General features: G+C 55.3%; 1 long non-coding RNA gene across 1 annotated transcript; it reads right to left on the bottom strand.

Moving 5' to 3' along the window:
• Positions 1-780: 780 nt before the first annotated feature.
• Positions 781-2,021, bottom strand: LOC147646362 (uncharacterized). Its single transcript, XR_015281893.1, has 2 exons — positions 1,851-2,021; positions 781-1,323 (listed from the first exon to the last, which is right to left on the bottom strand). It is a non-coding gene; the product is annotated as an uncharacterized LOC147646362 (long non-coding RNA).
• Between the last annotated feature and the right edge of the window lie 6,680 nt (positions 2,022-8,701).

Here is an 8,701-nt window from a genome sequence, read left to right as displayed (position 1 = left end):
CTGTGGCACCAGAGGGGACGGTGGCACCAGAGGGGACCGTGACACCAGAGGGGACTGTGGCACCAGCCATGCCCAAGGTCTGAACAGGGTGGCAAAGTCAGGTGGTGCTACCCGGCTGCATGAACAGCCCAGGCAAGGCCTGGTGAGGAGCCAGGTCTGGGGGCCATCCAAGGAGTCCTGTCAAGAGCAAATGGTTCTAATATTCTCTCTGGGACAAAAAAGGAGCAATCTTTAGGGTGAACTCGTGCTAATAAATATTTGCTCACATATGGTGGGGTTTCTCTGCAAATGGGCTTTGATGGGAAATTTCTGACCACATTTAGTTTTACTCTTTAAGTCGAGCACCTGAGTAGCTTTGTTAAGGAATGGAGAATTGTTTGTAGCTCAGTATTTTCTCAGGAGGAGCCTTACATTTTATCACAGGAGGAAGGTAAGGCAAAGTTTAAAAGCTTTCCCCCCTGAAGTGACACACTTTCTGAGGAGTCTGTGAGGAGAATCTCCCTCAGCCACTGCCAGGGCTGTTTGCCTCCTCTGCAGGCTCAGGATTCTGGGAGTTCCACGAGCCTCAGCTCCCACAGTATTTTCCTCTGAATATTTCTTGTTTTGCAGTACACAGGGAGAATATTTTGTGCTAGATTCTCTTCTGGGTTTTGAGGTGAATCTTAGTAATTCTGTTGATTTTCCTGTCCAGACGAACTTTTGGTAGATAGGAAGGAAAAGGGAAGAAGTACCATGGAAAATCAATTGCTCAAAATCTGAGAGGCTCAACCACAGTAAAAATGAAGTCTAAATTGAGGAATTTTTTTATTTTTTTTTTTCCCTTGCTAGGTGGGGTAAAACATGAAGTGTTAATAAAGTTCTTTGAAAAGATTCAGCAAGCACCAAGCTATATGAAAATCAAAAGAGTAAAGGATGAGACGAGGCATGGGAAGAATCTTCAGCCCTTCCCTGTTGAAAGTAAAACAGTAGGAAAACTGCCTCTGGCTGTTACCCACAGGTAACGTGTTATCTGTAGCCAAGAGCAGATGGCCCAAGCTGTTGGTAGCCCAAGCCCTGCCGTGACTGGCCCACTTTCAGTCCTAACTGGACCAGGGTGGCCGGCTCGGGAGGGGAGGAGGTGGGGGGATCTCAGGGGGCTTCTGCTTCACAGCTGGGCTGGGGGGCCGTGGAGGAGGCATGGAGTGCTGGTGTTCTGCTTTCTGGAACGATTCCTGCTTCTGAGGCCACGTCTGAGAGCTGTCAAACCGGACAGTCTTTGGGCTCCCTGGGGGCGAGGGAGAGTCGCGCCTTCTTGGCCGGGAAGCTGGAGCTGCAGCAGGGCGACTGTGGAGAGAAGAGGTGGCTGAGGCCCCCAGCTGCCACTGGCACACAGGGACCCTCCTGCACAGCAGGGCCCAGAGCTGCCAAGGCTCCCCAGCACGGCTGGAGCTGCTGGCACAGCTTGGCCCAGCTGGACAGCTGCCCCTCACGGCCCTGGAGAGCAGGGGATGGCTCTGGGCAGGGTCCCTGGCCAGGAGCGGGCCCCAGAGCACCTCTGCCTTTCAAGGACAATCTCGTCCCCGCTCTTTCTCCTGCCCACCTTGCTTTGCCTCTGCCCGCTGCTCCTGGGGCTGCTCTTGGCCAGGCAGCCTCAGTGGCAGCCAGCACTGGCTGCAGCCCCAGCGGGCTCCCCAGGACAAGGCCCAGCAATTAAGGGGCCAATGAAAGGCCTGGGCAGCAGCAGAACTCTCAGCAGAGTGTTTTGGGCAACCAAGGACTAGCCACAAGTCCACAGCAGCCTCATTGGGAATGTCTCCTGACTATGAGCAGCCTTTCAAGAAGCTGGAGGGTGGGGATGAACAACAACTTACCGTTTCTTGTCCTTCCACCACCGGAATCCAACATAGCAGAGAACCATGGAAAGGGGCACTGTGAACAGTGTCACTACAGTGCCTATCATGCAGGACTTGCGCACATCCTGCGGGCAGAACACTCTTGGGGTGCTCGGTGCATTCTCAGCATTTATATTGGACTTGCCAAGCGCTTCTGTGGGAGCAATGGGCAGCATGAGCCTGTGCTGTGCTCCATGGCTGAGCTGGCAGCATGGTGGATATGGCCAGGACGTTCTCTGTTTCCCCCAGATCTGGGGCCTGCAGGTACCTTGGCACCCCTTGGCACAGGCTGTGACACCCAACAAAGCCCAGAAGGCCAGGAGCAGAGCCCGGGGGACAGCACAGCTGCTTGGGCAGTGGCTCCTTCCAGGGACACGGGCCAAACCCATCCCTGAGCAGCCACTGCCACCCCTGACCCTCCCTGCTCCGTGACAGCTCCCCCAGCCCAAGGGGACAGAGCCAGGCCCTGTCAGGGGCCAGTGCAGCCCCTGCCCAGTTGGGAGCCAGGGCTGGCTGTGGCCCTGGGCTCACAGCAGGGCTCCCGCTCGGGGCTGCTCCTGTGCCTTGGGCCTCTGGATGCTTAGGGCCAGCTCCAGAAGCAGCTGCAGTGGGATGGATGTTGGTGAACGAGTGCCTTTTCCTAAGGGCTGGGAATGAGCTCCATAGGCCTGGAAGCTGCAGCACCTCCAGCTTTGGCTGCTGCTCACCCGTGCAAGGGCCAGCCCTGGGGGAAGAGTTACTGGCACACAGCCCGGCCGAGGGAGAGCCCAGCACAGCAATTACCTCCTGTGTCTGGGCCTGGCATCTCCTCCTTTCCTGCATCAGCAGCTGGCACAGAGACATTGCTTCCTCTAGCATATGCCATCGTCTGCACAGACATTTCCTCCAGCACTTGAGAAAGGAAAAGGGACAGCTGGATAAGATAGAACTGTTTGCCATTAAGTGAGGTGGTATCTTCAGGAGGCAATACTTGTCAAATCATGGATAAGGACAAGGAAAACACCCAGGTTACTGAGGCTGGGCCAGGGCCCTCCCTCCTCCAAACAGTCCCTACACCCGATATAGCCCAAGACTGGGAAATTGCAGGGGATCTTAGGTTGTTTATGACTCATGGTGCAGTTTGGGCTCCCTGTCAGCTGATGCCAAATGCCCTCCTGCAGAGGCTGGGGAGAAGCTGCAGCCAGGCCAGGCTGGGAAACAGCCCTGCAGGCCATGAAAGCAGCAGCAGGGCAGCGAGGCTGACATGGATCCCTTCCTGCTGTGCCGGGCACAGTGTCCAGATGTGCAGAGAAAGCCCCCGGCTGCTGAGTCTCAGGAGAAGGCTGAGGGACATGGACCCACCACGGCGTCTCTCCAGTTCACTCAGCATCTTGTCCAGAAGTTGGGATGCCTCCAGGGATTTCTTGTCTTCTGTGTCTTGGTTCTTCCATCTAGGAGGACCTTAATGGAAAGTAGTTCCATTTCTCCTTCAGGCCAGAGTGGCAGTGAGTGCACCTGGGTGACTGCTGCCCTCCAAGGCACTCCCTCCTCTCCACCTTCCACTCAGGAGCAGGAGCAGGGGGACCACGTGCCTGCAGTGGCCCCACACTGGGATGGAAGGAGCCCCTTGCATGGCAGTCAGGGGAGAAAGGACTCCCTGGAGCTGCCAGCAGCTATGAACTGAGCCCCAGGCAGGGCCAGGGCTTGGCAGCTGGAGCAGGAGCAACTCAGGCTCCCTGGGGCCAGAAAGGAGCCACACAAGGCACAGCCCTGGGGCACAGCCTTGGGCCTGGCCCCTTCCTCTCTGCTCTTCTCCGTGGCTGCACAGAGCACACGGAAGGTGACACTGGCATTAAACATGGGAAGAGGATTGACAGCTAAATGCTCCTTCCTCCCACTGACAGCAATGCTGTGGGATCACTCAGGGCTCCAGAAGGGAGCAGGGCAAGGTTTCTAGAATCCATCAACCTTCAGACTCTCAAGGGAAATGGCATGTGAGTGAGCTCTTGCCACCTTGACACTGATTATTCTGTGCAGAAAGGGACATTGAAAACTTGCCTCCAACATTCTCCATGGATCTCAAACCATTATGTGCCAGGGCTTTCAGGTACTCCATGTCACGATCCCAATCTAGAAGGGAGCACAGATCAGAACCATTCCATGGTGTGCTGGGATCCCATTCTGCCTTAGGGAACTGGGCACTGCAAGGTGAATGGGTAAGGCTGTGGGAGCCAGATGTCAATGGACATGGCCAAAGCTGCAGAGGGGCCTGGAGAGCTCTGGGCTGGCTCTGGTCACTCTCCACCCTCTTTGTAGGCCCTGTGCAACATCCTTGGAGGGGTGGCAGGACCTGCCCAGGGCCCTTGAGGATTCTCTCCCTCCCACATAGAAAACCCTCCCTAAAGCCCTGGGGAAAACCATCCCCAACACTTCCCAGGGAGAAGGGAGCACTGTCCCGGGAAAGGGGACTGAGGCTGCCGGCTCACCTGCTCGCCCTGCTCGCCATGGAGCAGCCTGGGCAGCCCTGTCAGGCAGGGCCACTGCCAGGAGGAGCAGGAGGAGGAGGTGCAGAGCAAAGGCCATGGTGCCTTGCCCACTGGCAGTCCTGCAGCTCTTGCTGCCACCACTGTCCTGACACCGCTGTCCCAATGTCAGCACCGCTGCTGCCGCCGCCGCTGCTGCCACAACAGTCGTGGTCAAGGACTGACTGCTCGGTCCTTGTGGTGCTGGGCAACCACGGGGCTCTGGGACCTCTGTGACCTCAGAGCCTGCTGTCACCTCAGCCTGCTGTCACCCCACAGGCTGCTGTGACCTCATGGCCAGGGTGGAATTGTGTGGGGAGTGGGATCTGCCTCCTTCACCAGGGAGCTTATCCTGCCCAGCTGCTCTGTCCAAGGGCTATGACAGGGTCCCAGCCCAGCTGATCTCACAGGCTGGGGGATGAAGGGATGGAGAGCAGCCCTGCTGAGAAGGACTTATGGCTGCTGCAAGGTGAGAGGCTGGACATGAGCCAGCCACATGCCTCCAAAGGAGGGTGCCCAGCAGCTTGAAGGAGGTGATTCCACCACTCCTCTGCTCTGGTGCGAGCCCACCTGGAGTACTGCATCCACCTCTGGGTGCCCAGCACAGGAAGGACACGGTCCTGTTGGAGCTGGTCCAGAGGAGGAACAAAATGCTCTGAGGGATGTAGCCCCTCTGCTTTGGGGACAGGCTGGGATAGCTGGGGGTGTTCAGCCTGGAAGGGAGAAGGCTCCATGGAGACCTGATTGCTCCCTTTCAGTACTTTAAGGGGGCTTGTAAAATAGACGGGACAGAATTTTTAGTAGGGCCCATTGTGACAAGACTGAGGGGGAATGTTCTCAATCTAAAAGATGGTAGATTTGGACTAGACGTAAGAAAGACGTTTTATACACTGTGGGTTTTGAAACCCTGGCACAGGTTGCCCAGAGAGATGGGCATCCATCCCTGCTGACATTCAAGCTCATACTCTGAGCAACCTGATCTAAAGGTGTCCCTGCTCACTGCAGGGCACTGGACTAGATGGCCTTTAAATGTCCCTTCCAAGCCAAGCCATTCTGTGCTGCTGTGCACCAGCAAAGCAGTGCTGGAATAATGCTGGGGTGATGATGCTGGCACCTGTGTTTTGGTAGTTGTGCCATTTAGCTGTTGGCCAGAAGAGGATTGATGGTCTGCACAGTGAAGTCTGCAGAGAACAGTGTGCTCAAGGAGAAACAGGAGAGGAACATGGATTCCAGCTCAGATAAATGCCAGCATTTTGCTGCCCTTTCCTTGTTAAGAAATAAAGGAATGTTCTGAAAATCCCTTCAATGTGGGTGCACTATTGGCTGTATCAGTACTTGTGTTCTGTAAAACAGGTGAGTTGTTACAGCTTCTTGCCCCATTTATCACTGGATAAAACCCAAATACTGCATTGCTCCATGTCTCCTTTCTTCCAAGTAAAGGCAGATTTTGTTCATTCTTGAGTGGGACATATTCATCTGTTGACAAGCAAATTCTTCTTGCCATTCACACCATGTTGATTTGCTCTAATCGGATAGTAATTAGGATCTACCTCTCATTGTAATTAAGGCTGATGGATTGTGAGGCGAAGTGTTGCATAATTTGCCCTGGAGAGAGTTTTTCTCTAATTCAATGACATATGAAGACAGGTGTAGCCTACCATACTTGTGGCATTAGTCTCCCGCTCTGTCCTTTCCTCTCACCCAAGGGGAGGATGGAGGTCTGCAGGTCTCATCTGTGCACAGAAAGAGTTCATATCTCACCCAGGCCTGCAGATGCTCATGATGGTTTCTGCCGGGCAGTGGCCGAAGCAGTCACGGTGATGGATTTCAGGCAGCCCTGGGGCTGTGCCAAGATCTCAGGGGGCCCGGCCAGAACAGTCGTGGCTGTTCTGCCCACATGGCTGGTCCCAGGCCCCTGCTCCCTTCAATCCCAGCTGCGGGCCGATGGCTTCCCCTCCCTGTGCCCGGCAGCCGCTGGGGCCGCGCGGGCCGTGGTGAAGGGGCCTGGCCCAGCCCAGAGCCGCTCCCGGGGCCTGGCGGAGCCCGGCTCGGTGCAGGCCAGGCTGGAGCAGGGCCGGCCTGACCAGCACCCAGTTAACTCTTCACTGCTGGAAACAACAGAGAGCTTTCCTGGGCTTGCCTGTCTTTAAAATGTGGATTTCACACAGGAGGATACAGCTTTTAAATGGTTTAGTAGGTTGTCAGTTTCTCAGAGCCAGCCAGCTATTGGTTTTGCTAAGCACTGAGGAAGATCTTAGCAGCCCCTTCCTAGAAAAATCATTTCTGTGGGTGACTTCTTCCCTCCTCACCAAGTATCAACTAATACAAAACCAGCACAGACACTCAGGGTGTAATAGGAAGCAATTTTGAAGCAATTGCTTTAAAGCAAAATCAGTTATTAAACAGAGATTGATGTCACTCCCCCAGACCACTGGAGAGGGACAGCGACTCTGCCACCTCCCCCTGGCCAGCCCATTCCAATTCCCAATCAGCCTTTCTGGGAAGAACTCCTTCCTATTGTCCAGCCTAAACCTGCCCTGGTGCAGCTCAAGGCTGTGTCTCCTTGTCCTGCCCTCCAGCAGATCCCCACTCACAGCCAGCTTGGTGTCATCTGCAATTTGTGAGTGCTGGACTCGACCCCCTCAGCCAGACCCTCAGTGAAGATATTAACCAGGCCTGGGCCCAGCACAGATCCCTGGGGACACCACCAGGGACTGGACACCAGCTGGATGCAGCACCATCCCCACCACTCTCTGGGCCCGGCCTCCAGCCAGTTCTGCAGCCAGCAAAGAGTGCTCCTGTCCAAGCCGTGGGCTGCAGCTTTTCCAGGGAATGCTGCGGCTCTCCGTGTCCAAGGCCTTGCTCAAGTCCAGCTCGACACATCCAGAGCCTTTCCCGCACCCACCAGGCGGGTCAGCTGGTTATAAAAGGAGATCAGGGTGGTCAGGCAGGACCTGCCCCTCCTAAAGCCACGCTGGCTGGGTCTGAGCCCTGGGCCATCCTGGAGGTGCCATGTGATGGCACTCAAGGGGATCTGTTCCAAAACCTCACCAGGCACCGAGCTCAGGCTGACAGGCCTGCAGTTCCCCAGAGCCTCCTGCCAGCCCTTCTTGGGGATGGGCTCACACTGGCACCTCCAGTCCTCTGGGACCTCCCCAGTGAGCCAGGACTGATGAGGAGAAATGATGGAGAGCAGCTTGGGGAGCTCATCCACCAGCTCCCTCATCCCCCTAGCATGGATCCCATCCCATCCCATCCACCTGAGTGGCTCAGCAGGTCTCTGACTGCTTCCTCCTGGATTACAGGGGGCTCTTCTGCTCCCTGTCCCCATCTACCAGCTCAGGAGAACACTTGTCCTGAGGAAATCCTGTCTTAATGTTGAAAATTGAGGCAAAGAAGGGGTTAAGTACCTCAGCCTTTTCCTCATCTTTGGTAACCATATCCCCCCCAATAAGGAATGGAGGTTGTCCATAGCCTTCCTCTTGCCATTCATGTATTTATAAACACATATTTATTATCCTTCATAGAAGCAGCCATGTTAAGCTCCAATTGACCTTTCACCTCTCTGCTTTTCTTTCTGCATGACCTAATGACATCCTTAAAGGCCAAACGCTGCTGGAGCTCAGCCAGCCTTGGAGCTGGGAGCCTTCCCTGGGGAGCCTGTTCAGAGCCCCAGCAGCCTCGCGGGAAAAACCTTTTCCTCACATCCAGCCTAAACCTGCCCGCCTCAGCTCCAGCCGCTCCCTCCACTCCTGTCCCTGGGCACCAGAGGGAAGAGGTTCCCGCAGCCCCCAGCCAGGGACCCGCTCCCAAGGCTGCTGCCATGGCAACCAGGCCTGGCACCAGCTGGGATGCTCGGTTTCCATGGGCTGGGCTTCAGGAATGGCATTCCCCAATTTCCTGCTCCTGCTGAAACCGCGCTGCTGCTCTCTTCCCTCCCACCTCCCATGGAAAGCACAAAAGGCAAAGATCCCGGGCTGGGATAAGAACAATTTATTGAGAACAGCAACGAGATAAGGCACAAACAGGAACAGAAAAAATTTTGGTAACAGAAGGGATAAGACAAATTATTTACAGGGAAAACTAAAACACCACCGACTGTTTCTTCCTGGACATGCATTTCCTCCTGCCAAGAAAGGACACCCTTCTACTCTGGTGAGAGAGAGGGAGTCTTTTCCTGCCCCTGGCAATGACCTGAGATGGGATTGAATATAATGACAGGGCCATGATGAGACTCTCGCATTCCTTGATCCCACATCATGACATTGCCATGGGCAGGAAGAGGTACAGGTGTCTTCCCAGCATGGATCACAGGGAACATGGATCACC

This window comes from Cyanistes caeruleus, unplaced genomic scaffold (assembly GCF_971803275.1).
Source record: "Cyanistes caeruleus unplaced genomic scaffold, bCyaCae1.hap1.1 HAP1_SCAFFOLD_100, whole genome shotgun sequence".
Taxonomy (NCBI): Eukaryota; Metazoa; Chordata; class Aves; order Passeriformes; family Paridae; genus Cyanistes; species Cyanistes caeruleus.
The sequence above is the reverse complement of the archived record's forward strand: the minus strand, read 5'-3'. Positions and strand labels throughout refer to the sequence as shown.